We start from the raw sequence: 19,473 nt of genomic DNA on the forward strand, positions 1-19,473 counted from the left end.
GGTCCCTCAACATGATCATTGTTACTAGAAAAACTGGCGCGGCGTTCCCGCACCCCAGCCTGTGTAGGCTAGGATTATTTCTTTTGTTCTTTACTTGTATGGCGACACAACTTCTTATATTTAAGATACTAGTGAAGAGCGTGCGCCATCGCACGCATAGGCGGGGGCATAGGAAAGATCGTAAAGATGGAGAAAATGTTTTGGATATATATACTGCAATATGAGTGGTAGCCATAAGAAAGTTTTTGAAGGTATAATGGGCATCACTTATTGTCATTGACTTATTGCACATATGGCTACTATGCTTATACATAAATGATTTGTTTGGTACCCTGATCTGACTTGGAGCACAACTATTTTAAAGCGTGGAGATAAACATGTAGTGTACACATGAGTGACAACATTTAAAAGTCCACAAACATGTTGCCATGTCCCGTTGGTGCACCGAATATAGCCTCGTTCATGTTGCAAAATGACGAGCCGTCTTTGTTCATCCATATCTGTAGCATTAGGAACATGGTCATTTTGATATTATTATCCATATTTGAAGCATTAGAAAGAGCTATTTTCATATTGGTTCCAAATATGCATACTTGTTAACATGCAAAGAAGCTGTTTACTATGGCACTGTGTAAGCAGAGTCAAAGAAGAAGAAAAACAATAAGTGATAATGTAGGAAATATGAGTGGACCTTTGGTTACTTCTACTGCTAGTTGGATATGGTGTTTAGGTTCTACGCTCGTGGCTCTGCAAATGATGTATGACACGATGAAATCTATAGGTAAAAAAATCCTTTTGGCTATGGATCTGTAAATGATATGTACCACATAGAAGTAAATATGTTTCTTTGTGTATATGTTTGCCAGTACCATAGTATGCAGTTGTGTATTATAACGTTTGAGGATCTTACTTCTTCGTGGGGGATTCTGTGAAGGAGGCATGGTTTTTTTGGGGTGCGGTTTGGGTAGCCTTTGTTGTATACGTTTCTTCAGCGCTTCCTTTGTCCTACATAGTTGAAATAGGATGTTTAGATTAAGTGCAGACCATATAAAGACACGGAAAAGGAGAAGAAAAAAAACTCTGAAGCGATCACATCTATATAGGCACATTATTGTTGGACAGCAAATGTGCTGAACTTTAAAAAAAATCAGTGTGGGAGTTGATTGGATTACCTGTTCACTGTTAGATATGATAAGTACTACCATTTGCACTCTCCTGTAAATATAGGAGATAGGGTTTTCTAAATGGTTAGCTTTCGGAAGGCATTCCACATAGATTCGTTGTATGTATGGGACTATCAGTGGTTCTCTTTAACAATATGTGGTTGCCAAATAGAAGCTATTTAGTTTTTTGTGCACAGATCGAATCATTAACAATCTATCTTAACACGAAATTGTAGACAGTCTGTACCAAAATTCCAGCAGAATCGATTGTATCGTTGATAGAAATCATTTGGCTGGTTTTTTGCAAAATGATCTTAACCATCTCTTATGCCAAGTACAGGTGCTGGAGTAGCTGCAATCTGTCTGGTTGTTTCAGCAGCAGAAGCTTTGCAGTGGAAGGAATTTAGCAAATAAATTGTGCCACAAACACAAAGTAAAAACACAAAGGAATTAGCAAAATAGGGCTCACTCATACCAATATTCATAAGAGTTTAGTAACCCTCTTTTTTCGCTACCTAGGTAGTGAGTGACCTGTAAGGAGATAAAGCAGGACAACAAACAATCATACCACTTCAATAGCAAGCATTGCAGCAAGTTCTTCGACCTTGTCTGAATGCTCATTCATTGTTGTCTTTGAAAATCTTAACCTACAGGAATTGATGAACTAACAAATATTTAGATGTTGCAGGCATAAGTGACGACAAAAATAACATATGTAAGAATTACTACTCTATATTAGCAAAAAGACTATTGCTACTATTCTGAATAAACAGGTGAAGAGAATGATAAAAAGTTTGGTGATCCAGGGCATGTTATCTATTACATGACATAAATCAAAATGTGCAGTCATTTATGAAAATAAGCCTAGCGTTTTGGTAAGCAGCACATTGGAAGTCTAAAGTTGGGATATTTTGTTGTGTTCATAAGGAAACAAAGGTGACACTGCAAGAGTTCAAATCCAATCTTCCTTTTTTGAACTGACTGATTAACATACGGATAGTTTGCAATAATGTGTAGTAGGATGGGTCATGTCTGAAGTTGGGATATTTTGTTGTGTTCATAAGGAAACAAAGGTGACACTGCAAGAGTTCAAATCCAATCTTCCTTTTTTGAACTGACTGATTAACATACGGATAGTTTGCAATAATGTGTAGTAGGATGGGTCATGTCTGAGACAGTTGACATGTCACAATAGGTATGAATCAGTGAACTAATATGGTGGTTTTGCTCTGCATAGTTGAACTCTAGAAAGATCTACTTTAGGTGGTTATACCTTACTCTACGTCTTCACGAAGGCACTGCATAGGTCTCTAAAATTGAATCTTAGATATGGCCTTTATTAAACTGTCATAGTCACATTTGTATCAAACACATCAAGTCCATGAAGGGAAATAGAAAAGGCCGTTGTAACCTTGACCTAAAACTTTTTTTATACCAAAAGAAACACAGAAAATTCAGAACATAACTGTCACACAAACAAATATAGCATTAACACTGATTACATGAAGGTAAGTGCATATCGACAGGCTGTAGGGTCTGTCATGGGCAGAATGATGTATATTAATTATTGGTTCAGAAGATAGGTATGTCGAGCTGTCTCGCTAAAAAAAGAACATAATTATGCAGAGTGACTAAAGAGGTAAAATACGAAGATAGACAAAGAAGTAATTGTCCTCCTGATGCCTGCAAGTAGTATGAAGGCAACAAATTTGAAAACTGAGACAGAAATACCAAACATTTATCTGAGTTTGGTTACTGCCATTTCCTATGATATATAACTATCCTACGAACACCATGGGGAGATGATTTATGTCATGACAAACAGAACGAACCCGTGACGGGTTCCCAACCCATAGCTCTTACAGAATTCAACAATTATTTTGTCAGCAGTTTCACATGCACTTCTAATCATGTCTATTCTAACCTCGAAGGAATGATGCCAGGTTCATTCTAATTATAGATAGCTGAGAAATGAAGCTGACAACACATGCTATATGTTTTCATTCTTCATACTAAATTGGTCACCTTTAATTTTTGAAATTGTGTAGGCACCGGTAGATTAGTTATTCTAGTCAAGAGTTACTCCCTCTTCGTAGTTTCATCAACTTCCATCTCAGCGAGCAGTTTTGACGACAACAATACAGGTAGTACTGCAATATTCATACTGAGCAGATAAGGATCATGTTGCAACGTTAATAGCAAATAACTATACAAACCATTGAAAGCATGCAAAAATGGGTACACTAAATTGCAATGGACAACAAATGATTAGAGCGACCATTTCTATATTCTAATATATTTTTTTTGTTGGGGCATTTCCATTGCATTTACCTATGTCAGAAAAAACTACCGTGAAATTAAATGGAACAAAATTGAGTTAGTAAAAAAAAGAAAAAACAGGCCTAAAAGTAAAGTTGTTAAAGCAAGGCACGATTGAGAACCAAGAGGAGCACCTGACATGGCATCATTTCGTTCCCCATCCACACCTCTGCTGGACCCATGCCCGGCTTCAAACTTCATGTTCTGGACCCATGCCGCTGTCCATGAGCACACATAGTTCAGATACATCGATTCAACCAAGAAATTGGCAAAAAATTGTGGGAAAAAAATCCAAAGGAATCCCCAAAGCAGGGGCTGGACAACAGGCCAGCCGACTGCAGGTAGCAGGGCCAGAGGCACCGCACGTGGCCGCTGCCTGTTGTTGTCGTCCGCCTGCTGCCTCCTCGCGCTGACCAGGCGCGCATAGCGCACCGGCGGACAGGGGCCAGCGGGCAAACGCAGGCGCGCAGCGCAGGCAGCCACACGCTATAGGCCAGCCACGGCAGCACAGATGCCTACCGCAACCCGCACGCCGGCAACCACGCGTCCACGAGGGAGAAGAGAAGGGTATTCGTAGCACCTATAAAGACACATACACCATGTTTTACCTAGGATTTGGCAATGGCTCAAGCAATTTGCATAGTTAGTTACCACCTTCTTTTCTTTTCTTTATTATATTATAGCATCTCGTAATGACAAAAATTTCTTGTTTACTGAAAAAAATGGAAAGAAAACTGTACACAGTTTGGTGTACACACATACACCATGTTTTGCAAGTTTCAACACGACAGCCTTCCAACGATGCTCAACTTAATAGGCCGTTGCTTTTGCTTCCTTGGCAAGAAGAAAAAAAAAGTTCTTCAGGAAAAGAGAAAAAAAAGGAGAGAAATTAGAAGGAGGCAGGGGGCCTGTTTCGAGGAAAAGACAAGATGGGCCTGAATTAAAATGGAAAACAAGGATGACGAAACCGGAGGAAACAAATGGGCCCTGGACCTGGTTTTAAGTAAGTCCACACACACATGCATGGTTTTTATGAATATAGCTTTCACCAAAATCAAACTAGAGAACTCAGGTGAAGGAAGTTGCGCGTTCAGTCGTGACATTGGGTGCTCGGGCGCTTGCTTGATCTGATGTAGTGGCGGTGCGTCTGGTCGCCCTTCGGGTGCGTCCGGTCGTGACTTAAGTGCAAGCGCGGGCAAGACGACCGTTGAGATCGGGCAACGCAAGTTTGAAGCGGGGGACACATGGCAACCATCCGATGACCAGTCACTAGGGCTGTGCGTTCGGTCAGGCGGACCTGCGCGTCTGATCGCCTCGAGTTGGGCTGCAGTGAGGGGGGCTCTATTTAAGCCACATGACCGGCTCTAGCTCACTCTCTTGGTCATTTGCATTAATATAGCAACCTTGTGAGCTTAGGCAAAGCCATCCCACTCATCTCCATCATTGATTCATCATTTTTGTGAGATTGGAAGTGAATCCAAGTGCATTGCTTGAGTGATTGCATCTAGAGGCACTTGGTGATTGTGTTTTGTGTGATCCTCATCTTGTGTTGGTGATTGCATCGAGAGCCAAAATGTACTATAGTAGATTGCTCATGGCTTGTGTGATCCTTATCTTGTGTTGGTTGTGCGGCACCCGGTTGTGGGTTTAGTGTGTGATGCCAGTTAGCGCGTGAACCTCCAAGTGAGTGTATTGCCACAATAGAGACTAGCTTGCCGGCAAGCAAGTGAACCTCGGTAAAAAAATCTTGTGTCATCTTGTTCCAAGGATTTCATTGATTATCTTATGTTTGATTGATTGATCATCGCTTGCCACATCGGTATAATCTCACTACCTCACCCTTGTATTTACATTCTTAATGTAGCTAAGCTCTTTAGTGTAATTAGTTTTGAGAGCTAGCTTGGTCGGGTCTAGTGGTTAGTGAGGCTCTTTAGTTAGTCTTTGAGATGTCACTAACTTAGTGGTAGTGACATAGCCTCTTGTGTGGATTAGAGACCATAGTGACTAGAATTGTGGATAGGAAGCTTGCATTTCAAGTAGCCTAGCGTAATACTCGTTTCACTTCATAATTGTCTAACTACCTTGTTAAGTGTTGTTGTAGAAATTTTTATAGTCTATTCACCCCCTCTAGCCATTAGGACCTTTCAAGATGCCCAACGAACAATGGCTAACATTCCTGCAGGCGAACTTGAGAAACTTCTTCTTTCTTGTGTCTTCCTTCTTCTTTCTGCCACCGAAGAATGACGAAAACTGATATGAAACATATTCTCCCTAATCCTCCATCTCCGTCTTGATGTAGCCATTTAGAAAGAAAAGTCTCCATGTTATCATGCCGAGAAAGATGTTGACGTCGTAGTTGTCGTCCTCATCTTGAATAGAGCCGCCATGGAGAAAACGAATCCACACTGCCCTCTCACCATCACTGAAGAGGAGGAGGAGGAGGAGGAAATAAATCCCCAATACCAAGAAATTGGGCATAGAAAAACTCTAGCCCTAAGGACTTGATCTACTATAAAACTTATTAAAAGTGATGGATCCCCACTTCCTTTGACCTCTAGCGAGATGCCAGAGGGGGAAGGGAGGGGGACCAACGTTGGTGGAGACGGGGGCACGGTGGTGGCCCTACGAGTCGCGAGGGCGAGTCACATTAATACCTCTGATTTGACACTTCTATCACGTGGATTAAATTAAAGTCATGCAATGTTTGACTCATGCTACACTTGCACACATTAATTATTTGACTCAGAATCAAATCAAATAGGAGTACATGAGTGTAATAATGTAGAGTCTACCCTAGCTTTGGCCATAGTGATTTTTGTATTTTTGTTTTCTATTAATTTTGGTTATTCATTTCTTTTTTTCATTTTGTATTTTAGTTGATCCATAATCTTTCAGTGAGATTCACTTGAAGTATTTATTCTTTAATATAATATGATTGTTCTCTTGAATTTTATGATGTGTATTCTAAACTATCGCAATTTGTATCCATGGTATGTTCGATAACGTATCATGGATTGTTTCCAATTTTTTTATGCTCTAAGGTTTATCCTAGAATTTTCCCAATGTATTCATGTAATGTTCCATGCATGTTACATATTTTTTAGTGTTCTCGTACCCATGACATATCCTGTGATGTATTTTGATATATTCGTGCACTGTGCATAGGTGTACCACGATGTCTTTTCCTTGTTCACATAGCACTCATAAGATGTTTTATGTTATATTCTAAATTTTTTATCTAGTATCCATGGAACCTTTGATGGTATAATTTAATTGTTCCTATTTATGAACACAAGGTTGATATGTGCCCTTGTGGTTTGAATTTGTGATGAGTGATTGTCAACGTGATTCGCGTCTTGGGTTGAGTTTGTGAACTAACCATGGCATGAGTTGGGTTGTGCGACATATCTCTTTGCTTGTGGTGTGTAGGTGTGGAGATCGAAGGTGGTGGTCGATAACAAGGTGAAGGTCAAGTAGAGACATGCTGTGCCGACAGACCGAGAGCGATGAAGGACGAACGTGAGGCTTGGACTGAGGGACTAGGAGGTCGGGTGACTAGCTACGGTGGCTGACATCTGAGACATCAACAAGCACAAGTGCACATGGGAGTGACCGTGTTGACCGAGTCAAGATGGCGGACGTGCGAGTCGAGCGGGGCTCAGGAGGACTTGGCGATCGATCGGTCAAGGACAGCGATGACACGTGTCGAGTGGTGGGGGACGCTGAAAGTGCATCTAGCCCTTTAGTGGGTTTTGGATGGTTGAATGACAACATGATTAAAGGTCTAACCTGTTTGCTAAGTGTGGACAGGTAATAGGTTATCTCATAGGTACTTAATGAAAGCCAAAATGATGTGTTGTTGTATAAAACAATCTAGTTCAAGCACAAGACAACAATGCAAATGGAATTCATGCAAAGGCTTATTTATTGTGGGATTTCCATGTTTTATGTGAAAGCAAGCTCGTAAGAATTAATTAATGAGACATGGGGGATTGCATATGGAATGGTCTCATATTTGAAGCTTGCTAAATTGAAATGAAAAAGATAACAATACAAATGAATGGTTGATTCAACACAAGATGTGACTTGATGGCTTGAGATGGTGAAGATAGAAAGAAAAGGCTTCGAGGTACTAAGCAAGGGTGAAGGGCAAGCGATGGCTTGGTGGCCGAAGAACCTAGCTAGGGTGAAGAAGAAAGTACTTGCATTTAGTTGAGGTACTAATCAAGCTACGATGGTCATATTGATGTGGAGAATCAAATCTATATTAGACAAAGTGTTTGAAGTGACTTGATGCATTTGGAGTTATTCATATTTGATGAATGGAATCAAGTCACGTGCTCAAGATGGCTATGCTCAAGTGACAAGATCAATATCAACATGTTGGCACCCTTACTTGATGAAGATTAAAAGAGACGACATTAATTCAAAAGAGGTCAACTCAAGCGGTATAAATTCGTTTTTCCTTTAATCTTGAGTTTAATAGGTATGCCGTACTATTAAGAGGGATGCATCATGTTGATAGATAATGTTTCATAAGTGCTCAAGCCAACCCATGTGAGTTTTGAGTATTTGAGAGACAAAAGAGCTAACTGATTCCTTGCTGGTACGGCAATACCGGACGTGTCCGGTATTCATACTGGATATGTCCGGTATTTACCCAGCAATGGTAAAATTATTGTTCTTGGGTTGGTTCGTCGGGAGTTCCAACATAAGTCAGGAGTTCCGGCAATGGTCATGAGTTCTGACGTCTCACGCTTTAACTAACTTAGAGAGTTCACTGTGGTGGTCATACCGGACGTGTCCGGTATGGACAACTAGAGGCCAACGGCTAGTTTTCAAATGCCTTGAGAGTCGGGAGTTCGGACGGTCAGAAGTTCTGGCATGTGTCAGGAGTTCTAACACCTCACATACCTTAACTCAGTTACATGGTTTTCAAATATGCTGAGGGTCAAGAGTTCCGACATTCATCGGGAGTTCCGATGCCTCACAACATCACTGTAACTTAGTTACCATTGGCGTAGTGTAAGTCATACCGGACGTGTCCGTTCCGATATGGCAACAGCTATAAAACAGCTAGTTTTCCAAGAGGGTTATAAATACCTCCAAGCCTCCACCTTTGGAGGCTGCTGATTCTGTTGATATACACACACGTTTTTGAGCCTTGTCAACTCTTCCAACCCTCTCTTAGTGAGTGATTGATCAAATTTGCCAAATTAAATTGTGGGTTGAGTGAAATTCAAAAAGAGAGCAATCCAACCACTTGAGCACTTGTGCATATTGTCAATCTTGTGACTCGCATTTGTTACTCTTGGACTCTTCAGTCCTAGACAGTTAGGCGTCGCCGGAGACCACCCAAGAGATTGTGGTGTGCCATGGAAAGTTTGTAATGATCGATTCCGCCGCTTTGGAATCAACTAGTGGAAGGAGGAAAAAGAGTTGGAAAAGACTCCGGCTAGAGTGACCTTCGTGGTATCCTCTAGGGCTGACCTTCGCTGGGTTGCAAACAACCCCCTCAACAGAGAGTAGGACTCGAACGAGTCCGAACTTCGGTAAAACAAATATCGTGTCTCAATTCATATTTCATTTGATATTTGTGTTGCTCTAGCTCTTGTGTAGGCTCTCTGTGTATATTGTCATCTCTAGTAGGTGCATGCAGTTTAATTTGAAGATAGAAATAAAAATGAGCAAGTTTGGGCTGATCTGCAGAAATTGTGCATACCGAACATGTTCGGTAGTCATATCGGACACGTCCGGTAGTAGAGCTTAGTACTAAAAATATTTATTCTCTATTCTAACTTTGTATTGCAGGGTTGTAACTTCTATATATATATTATTTATACCTTGTTTACTCTGTGGCAAACTTGTGAGGGGTGGTACTACACTTAATTTGGAGTTTCCATTTTGGAAACTCTCTTTACTAATCGTTTCCGTATTTAAAGGTGTCAATTTTTAGAAATGCCTATTCACCCCCCTCTAGGCGACATCCTAGGTCCTTTCAATTGGTATCGGAGCGAGGTTCTCACCTAAAGCTTCACTGTCATGAGAAAAGGATGTTGACGCCTATCGAGTTGGAGCCGGTGCTTCTCCAAAATGATGGTTCAAACTTTCTACCTTGGTCAATTAATGTAATCAATGCTTTTAGGGATATTAGTCCTCTTGTTGAGCATATTATGGATGCAAGCATACCTCTTCCTGTAATTGATTGGAGCAACTACAAAAATTTGTCAAAAGAGGAAGAGATATGCGTGCAACTCAATGCTCAAGCTATTAATGTCATGTTGAGTACATTGAGTGTAGAGGTTCAAGATGAGGCAATCTTCAATGGACAACCACCTCTAGAGAGTGCTCATCTCATTTGGACTAGACTTTTTTATTTATATGGAAAATCCAAATGTGATGATGCACTTGAGATCGTGTTAATGGAAAGTATGTCCATTGTGTCTTCATGCAGCGAAGAAGCCTCACAAAACCTCAAGAGCGCCAAGCCAGAGCAAGAAGTGCAAGCAGTGCATGACTTGTTGTCTGCCTGCACATACCAAACGTGTCCGGTATTCATACCGGACGTGTCCGGTATGGCCGAGGCAGTAGACCATCAAGCAGCTGTTTGCAACGATGCTCAAGTCTGGTGGCGACCAAGTGATGAGTCAACCTTAGTATCTTATGATACTCATCACTTGTGTCTCATGGCCAAGAAAAGCAAGAAAAATAGTAACAAGAAAGATTAAGAAAAGGAGAAAGCACAAGTAGATGATCAAGATGAGAGTGATGTTGAAGTTGAAGACAACTACAACCTTGATCATCTCAACCACAAAGACAAGTTCATCATCATGAAGATGGTTGAAAAGAATAATGAGCTTGAAGAAGAGATTGAGAAGCAAGAGCAATCACTTCGAAAGCAAGAATTGTTTCTCATCTCCAAGATGGAACAACTAAAGGCTCTAAGTGCAAGGTATGAAAAATTGTCAATTGAGCATGCTTTAGTTACTAACTCCTCTTCTAGTGTTTCTCAACTAGAGAAGGAAAACCTTAAGCTCAAGGCAAGGCTAGATGAACTATCAAGCAAGTATAATGTGCTACAAACAAACTATGTTCATCTAAAGTGCTCTCATGAGGAAGTAGTAGAATCAAGCATCATGCTTGAGGTAGCTCATGAGGTTGTGATGACATTGGTAAAATTTTCTCAACCTCTCACACATTCACTCACTAGTACACCATCTCAATTAAATATTTCTTGTACTAATGAGTGTGCTCCTCAAGCAAGCCAATCTTCGATTGAGCTAAATCTCATAGAAAACATAGAGCTCAAAGAAGAGGTGAAAAGATTAAAGAAAGATGTGATTCGGTTGAAAGGTAAGGAGAAAGCACAACCTTCTCAAGATAACCGTGATAACATGGTGAAGAAGCTTGAGAAGGGTTCAAACCTTGCTTCCTCCAAAGCCCAACAAAAGAATCACATTTCAAGTAAGGCCAACACAACCAAGAGCAAGAAACATGAAAAAAGGTTATGCTATGGTTGTGGATTATATGGACATGAGTGGGCAATGTGTCCACATAAGAGTTGGCCCGACAAGTGTGAAGTGGCCGAACAAAAGGCCTCAAATAAGTTGGCCAACCAAAAGAAAAGTGATAAACAAAGCACTTGTCTCATGAGCAAGAAATTGGAACATCCTACTAAGAAATGCCCAATGTACAAAGAGGCAAGAAAGGAAGCCCAAGTTGTAAAAAGAAGATGTTATGGATGCAATGAGATGGGCCACAAGGTTGATAGATGTCCATACAAGCAAAGCAAGCATAGAGCAAACAAAGGTCGCATATGCTATGCTTGTAGAAGAAAGGGGCATCTAAGCTATGAATGCCAAAATGGTAACACTCCTAAGCCGAACACATTTGTTTATAATGATAAGCTTAGGAAGACCAAAAATGAAGTTAGCACTAGCAAGGCGATGTGTTCACCACAAACTAGTGCTAAAGCTATTTGGGTGCTTAAGCACTTGTTGACTAACCAAAAAGGACCCAACAAGAGTTGGGTACCAAAGTGTGCTTAGGTTAATGATGTAGGTACTTAGTGATGAGATGAAGGCTTCGGGGTGGTTGAGCAAGCAATTTGATAATATTCACTCAATCTATTAACCAATTCTTATCATAATCTCTTATATGGTTGACCCAAAGATAATTTAATGAATATATCATTTACTTCATCTTCACCATTGGTAACAAGTACCTAAACCTTATAGGATAGCCACTTTATTTGTTTTGTGCGCAATAACTCACAAATAGGCATATTTGTGAAAAATTGAAAGTGGCTAATTAGTTTTACTTAATAATGATCATGTTTGCCATATGATGCTTTTAATAGCTCTCTAGTAGAGCAATTCATTTATTGAGTTGCAGGTATATAATAAATAATAGAGCTAAACAAAGAATCACAAGTAGTGAATTAATTCTTTCTATCCTGCACCTATCAGACATGTCCGGTATTACCATCGGACGTGTCTGATATGGCCAGCGACTAAAAGAAAGTGTTTTTATTCTGTGTATTTCGGACGTGTCCGATATACCTACCGGACGTGTCCGGTATTGCAGGAATCAGAACACTAATAGGATTACAACTGAGTCTTTGATCCATATATTTTCATATATTCTCAATTTATTCAGAAGCTTGTGGTTTACCAAATCTAAGTGGATTATGAGCATCTCTTGAACTCAAATTTAAATATAGCAAATTATTTATTTATGGTTCAAAATAGAAAATTGTCTCCCATATTCTTAATAGAATAAAGTGCTAGTTGAAAGTCATTCTGTCGGGTACCTTAGAACGGGGTATCCCGAGCGAACATCAAAGAGGTCACTTAAGTCCCATCAAGAAACAAAGCAAGAAGGTAAGCCGTGGGCCCCTCACCTGCCACGTCCGAGCCCACCAGGCCCTCCGCTTCGCCTCGAGCCTCACGCAGGAGGTCTCAGCGTCCTGACGCGATCTCCGCCTCGCGCGAGGCTCTCCATAGGAGGCCTTGGCAGGGAACACGATCTCTGTATCGCGCGAGGCTTCTCACGAAAGGCCTCAGCAAGGAGTCCGATCTCCGTCCCGCGCGAGGCTCCGTTCTCCGTCTCGCGCGAGGCCTCATTCCCCGTATCACGCGAGACCAGCTTATCCGTAGTCCGTCGCCCCCGCCTCGGCTGGTCTTCCCGATAGCACGTCATGTCTCATTAATACTTCAACCACTCCCACGATCTTAGCCAGACAATGGCTCGACGCCATAGAATGGCCGACGGTACCTGAGGTCGCTTCAACGCCATACCGGCTAGGATAGGGCACGGCGGGGATTACCGGCCACTATGTTCTGACACTGTGCCCACGATCAGCGCCCACACTACACTGTGCTCCGCGATCCCTGCCTCGAAAACAATGCGACATGGACAACTTGGCCCGGGTTATCACCGCCTCCAAGCCGGCGCACTAGGTCAGCCGCCCACTCGGGGCCTCGGCACTGTGCACCAAGGTCTCAGCTATCTCGGGGTTTGTGCCCGCCGAGACCCCCACTGCGGTGCAGCCTCGGCACCGACCAAGCCTTGGCCTCGCACATAGTTCGTCCACAGCGGCTTGCACGTCCACCGCCACACCCACTCTAGGGCAGTCCTAGGGCTCTCACGACGCATAGGATCAGATGGGACTGGCACGCCGCCCCAGTGCTCCAAGGATGGACCACTCCGACGACCACGCCGCCACAGGAACAGGCCACAGGGCTCGGACATGCCGCCCCTATTGGCATGACGTCGCATAGTTAACATATGTACTGTCCTTGTCTTCCCTTCAACTATAAAAGGAGAGGACTTGGGCCCCATAGAAAGGGAGGAGGAACACATTGTAACACACACACACATCCCAGCCGCCTGAGAGCAACGTCTCAGATGACCCACATGACACCTTACTGAGACCTGGGACTAGATCCCTCTCTCCCCTAGCTTGTAACCCCCTACTACGAGCACTTCGGTGCAAGGAATACAAGATCGATCTCTTAGACTGGACATAGGGCATCGATTGCCTGAACCAGTATAAACCTTGTGTCTCTTTTTATCACCATCCGGAATTAGGAGCACGTAGTTCAAATTCACTGGTTGGTTGAGGACCCCCCAGTCCAAAACACCGACAGTTAGCACGCCAGGTAGGGGCCTCTGTGTGTCAGTTTCGTCATCCCAACAGGTTCTGGATGGCAGACCCCGTATGACCATTGCGTCTCGGCATGGTGGTTTGGTTTGGGAGCCTAGAGTTCATGTCCCTAGGGCATGAGTATGACATGGTACTCCTCACTCCTCGAGCCCCACCAACCGATGATGAAGTCACGCACCGGCTGCCCAGGCGTAGGCGGCGTCCGAGCGGCCGCTCTCGCCGCACCCGCCAGGCACGACGTGAGCAAGACCACCCCGATGCTACGTGAATCCGGGGCGGCACGCTGCTCCCCACCGATATCCTATGACCAGCTGTTGGCACAGGGTCCCTGGCTGGGGACCTGTCTAGCCTGAGCTTGGACAAAGGAAAATCACTGGTGGTGCGCGGTGATGCCCAATCATCAAGATCTGCTCCACCACTCCCTAAGGAGCCGATCTCGACAGAGCAGAGTCGGGCGACGGCACCATCCCCATACCCCTTTGGGTTGAGAAATGCCACCGCCTCTCATGCCTACGCTTACACTGCCGCTCACGAGGATCCCTCGGAACGCTACCAGCGCTTCGCCCTTGACTTCGGCACCACTGAGTCGACCCATGCCTACGCTGATTCCTCGGAGGAGGACGAGCAATGGGTTGGGGCGGATTTCTTCGGACTCCGTGACCCTGAAACCATGTGCCGCTTCTTGACCGCAAGCGATTACTGCTTTGGCTACTCCGACCCCGACGACGAAGGCACCTATGACCCCACTCGCGAGTGTTTTCACATCGGGCTCGGGTTGCCGAGAGTGGGCGAGGAGGATGAGGTGGCAGGTAGCCGTTCCTCGCTTCGCCCAGGTGCTGGTGCCGCCACACCTCCATGCATTGTCCCACCGACTACACAAAACGAGACCCCTGCCCTTGCACGACCTCAACACCTAGACCTGGAACAACTCCGTGAGCTCTAGGCCAAGGTCGAACAAGACCAACTCCTTCTACAGCAGCTTTGAGACACTCTCGAACAGGAGCAGCGAGGTCGTGGCGAAGGCAGGGGAGCCCGACGGAGGGCCCGTGATGTGTATCACCGCATCCATGACGACGAAGGGAGTGAGCAACCCCCAGTCTTCAATCACGCTAGCCAGAATGTCGCGGCTGCGGTAATGCTGGTCCACGCAATGCCCGAGCCTTCTACCACAGAGGGGCGGCGGGTCCGCGGCGAGCTCCAGGATCTCCTAGAGACCGCCACGGTTCAGCAGGCCGAGAGTTCTACCTCCCGATGGTACGGGGGCACCTCAAACCTACCCATGGCACCACCTCAGTAGGACAGGGAAGCCCCGGCTCATCCTGAGCCCGATCGAGCACCGATAGCCCATAGGGTCCCTGTGCTTCTGGACCGCCTCGGCAATCGACGTGAGGTACAGGGAGACCATGAGGTGGTCAGTAGGTGATGATACCACGACAACAAGGGGCCCGCTCGGGGCTACCACCCGCACTGAGGCGGTCGCTACGATAGTAGGGAAGACTGCAGTCCTTCCCCTGAACTGCTAGGCCCTCAAGTCTTCAGCAGGGCCATCCGCGTCGCTCTTTTCCTCGCCCGGTTTCGGCAACCGGCCAATCTCATGAAGTACAGCGGTGAGACCAACCCTGAACTCTGGCTCGCCGATTACTGCCTAGCCTGCCAGCTAGGTGGCACGGACGATGACTTGCTCATCATCCGCAACCTCCCTCTACTCTTATTGGACTTAGCGCGAGCCTGGCTCGAGCACCTTCCTCCCTCACAAATCCACGACTGGCATGACTTGGTTAGGATCTTCGTTGGGAACTTCCAGGGCACATATGTATGCCCTGGGAACTCCTAGGATCTTAAGAGCTACCGCCAGAAGCAGGATGAGTCTCTCCGAGACTTCATCCGGCGCTTCTCCAAACAGTGCACTGAGTTGCCCAGCGTCGGTGACTCAGAGATCGTCCAGGCTTTCCTCTCTGGCACCACCTGCCGAGACCTAGTTTGGGAGTTAGGTCAGAACATGTCGTGCACCGCTGCTGCGCTCCTCGACATCGCCACCAACTTTGCCTCGGGAGAGGAGGCTATCGGAGCCATCTTCCCCGATAGCGACACCAAGGGAAAACGGAGGGACGAGGCCCCCGAGGCCTCGGCCTCCCACCTCCCCAAGAGAAAGAAAAAGGGGCACCTAGGGAAGTAGGAGGTCCTGGAGGCTGATCTGGTCAGGGCCGTAGAACGCAAGAATCCTCGAGGCTCCAAAGGCCCTAGGCCTTTTGACGACATGCTCAAGAAACCATGCCCTTATCACCAAGGCCCGGTCAAGCACGCCCTCGAGGATTGCTCCATGCTGCGATGTTACTACGCTAAGCTCAGGCTCCCCGACGATGACACCAAGCAGAAGGGCACCGGCGACCGGGATGAAGACAAGGACGACGGGTTCCCCGAGGTACGCAATGCCTTCATGATCTTCGGTGGACCCTCGGCGTGCCTTACGACATGGCAGCGCAAGAGGGAATGCCGAGAAGTCTTCTCGATCAAGGTGGCCACCCCCAGTACCTTGACTGGTCTCGGGAGGCAATCACCTTCGATCGAGATGACCACCCTGACCATGTTCTAAATCCCAGGCAGTACCCGCTGGTCATCGACCCGATCATCGGTAACACCCAACTCTCCAAGGTGTTGATGGACGGAGGCAGCGGCCTCAACATCCTCTATGTCAATACCCTGGAGCTCTTGGAGATCGACTGGTCGAGGCTCCAAGGCGGCGTCGCCCCCTTCCACGGCATCATACCAAGGAAGCGCACACGGCCCATCGGGCGCATCAACCTTCCCGTCTGCTTCGGCACCCCCTCCAACTACCGCAAGGAAGTCCTTACCTTTGAGGTAGTCGGGTTCGGGGGAGCCTACCACGCCATCCTAGGGCGGCCGTGCTATGCCAAGTTCATGGCAGTACCAACTATACCTACCTCAAGCTCAAGATGCCAGGCCCTAGCGGTGTCATCATGATTGAGTCCACGTACGAACATGCATATGACTGCGACGTTGAGTGCATCGAGTACGCCGAGGCTCTAGCAGAGGCTGAGACCTTCATCGCCCACCTCGACCAACTTAGTGGCGAGGCGCCTGACTCCAAGCATCGTGCGGGGGCATTTGAGCCCACGGAAGCCATCAAACTCGTCCCGATCGACCCCGCCTGCCCCGACGACCGAGCGCTGAGGATCAGCGCCACCCTCGATATCAAATAGGAAGCCGTGCTCGTCGACTTTCTTCATGCAAATGCTGACATATTCGCATGGAGCCCCTCGGACATGCCGGGCATACCAAGGGAGGTCGCCGAGCACGCCCTGGACATCCGGGCCAGGTCTAGACCGGCAAGGCAATGCCTGTGCCGCTTCAACGAGGAAAAATGCAGGGCTATCAGAGAGGAGGTACAAAAACTCTTAGCGGCTGGGTTCATCAAGGAAGTGTCCCACCCAGAGTGGTTGGCTAACCCCTTGTTAGTTAAGAAGAAAAATGGGAAATGGAGGATGTGTGTAGACTACATCGGTTTGAACAAAGCCTGTCCAAAGGTCCCCTTCCCATTACCCCGAAATTGATCAAATCATTGATTCCACTGCAGGGTGCGAGACCCTGTCTTTCCTTGATGCGTATTCTAGTTACCATCAAATCAAGATAAAAGAGTCCGACCAGCTCACGACTTCTTTCATCACACCATTCGGTATGTACTGCTACGTGACGATGCCCTTTGGCCTCAGAAACGTAGGTGCCATGTACTAGCGGTGCATGACCCAGATCTTTGGCGACAACAATGGGTGGACCGTCGAGGCCTACGTAGACGACATCATGGTCAAGACTAGAAAGGCCGAGGGTCTCGTCGATGACTTGAGGATAACCTTCAAATGCCTTAGAGAGAAGGGCATCAAGCTCAATCCCGAGAAGTGTGTGTTCGGGGTCCCCCGAGGCATGCTCTTGGGATTCATAGTCTCGGAACACGGCATTGAAGCCAACCCAGAGAAGGTCCCTGATGACAGAACCGAAGCACGATGGCTTGCGTGCCGAGCCAAGACCTACACCCTCTACAATGACAAATTGTACAGGCGAAGTCCCTCAGGTGTCCTCCAACAATGCATCACTACCGAGGTGGGCCGAGCCCTGCTTTGGGACTTGCACGCAGGCGCCTGCGGGCACCATGCGGTGCCTTGGATGCTCGTGGGGAACGCTTTCTACCAAGGGTTCTACTGGCCGACGGCGGTCGCCAATGCTACCAAGCTAGTACGCTCCTGCGAAGGATGCCAGTACTATGCTCGGCAGACACATCTCCTGGCCCTGGCCCTGCAAACCATCCCCATCATGTGGTCGTTCGCTGTATGGGGGCTTGACATGGTCGGGCCTCTACAGAAGGCCCCCGGGGGCTACACCCATCTGCTGGTATCAATCGACAAGTTTTCCAAATGGATTGAGGCTTGTCCAATCAATCGAATCAAATCCGAGCAGGCAGTGTTGTTCTTCACTGGCATTATCCATAGGTTTGGGGTCCCCAACACCATCATCACCGACAATGGGACGCAGTTCACCAACAAAAAGTTCTAGACGTTTTGCGACGACCACCACATCTATGTGGCCTAGTCGGCCGTAGGACACCCAAGGACCAACAACCAAGTAGAGCATGCCAACGGCATGATCCTACAAGGCCTCAAGCCAAGGATTCACAACCGGTTGAAAAAGTTTGGCAAGAAATGGCTCGCCGAACTCCCGTCGGTGATCTGGAGCCTAAGGAACACTCCAAGCCAAGCCATGGGGTTTACGCCTTTCTTCCTGGTCTATGGGGCCGAGGCCATCCTCCCCACTAACTTGGAATATGGTTCCCCGAGGCTACAAGCCTATAACGAACAAAGTAACCGCACCACTCGAGAGGACGCCCTTGATCAACTAGAGGAAGCCTGAGACGTTGCGCTACTACACTTGGCCAAATACCAGCAGAGCCTACGGCGCTATCAGGCCCAACGCGTCCAAGGCCAAGACTTGAAGGTAGGCGACCTGGTGTTGAGGCTAGCACAGAGCAACAAGGGTTGCCACAAGCTGACCCCGCCATGGGAAGGACCATACATCATCGCCCAAGTACTGAAGCCTGGAACCTACAAGCTGGCCAACGAGAAGGGTGAAGTCTTCACCAATGCTTGGAACATAGAACAGCTACATCGCTTTTATCCCTAAATTTCCAAGCATTGTACATGTCGTTTCTTGAAATACAATTAAAAAGCGTTCTTTAATTGGTCTAATTTTTTGAGAAACCCCCCGAGCCCATCGTAGGTCTCGGCGGTACAGTAACACGACAAGGGAGACTCGGCTCTGCCTTGGTAGAACTGAGCCTCCCTCGAGGGCTAGATGGGGGGCTCCCCCTAGGTCCCACACACCATTCTTCAGTTGTTTTTCGCAAAAATTCCTATGCCAAGACTCTAGCAGGCTCTAACGAATCAGTTGCAAAAACTCCTCGGACCAAGGTCTGTTTCCTAAGCAAGAGGCCGGTAGAGCCGCGAGATGGCCTATGCCTCTGGGCTATGGCACTCCCTCACTACCTCTCACCCAAGGGACGGCTTAGGCCCCAAGGGGGTGTTTTGCAAATGAAATCTGATCAGGAGCAACAGAGGGCAGAGGCTCGAAAACATAAGAAAAACAACTAAGAAACACAAATACTTCAGAAATAAAGGCCTCGATGGCCACAAGCGTTATGATACAAAAATAACTCCTATTCTATTTTTACATAAGCCCCTAGGGCCCAGATCAAGGCTCAGAGCCCTCAACACTGGCGGGTGGTAGGGGAGGAACCACCTCCTCTTCAAAGAGCAT

This window comes from Miscanthus floridulus, chromosome 6 (assembly GCF_019320115.1).
Source record: "Miscanthus floridulus cultivar M001 chromosome 6, ASM1932011v1, whole genome shotgun sequence".
Taxonomy (NCBI): Eukaryota; Viridiplantae; Streptophyta; class Magnoliopsida; order Poales; family Poaceae; genus Miscanthus; species Miscanthus floridulus.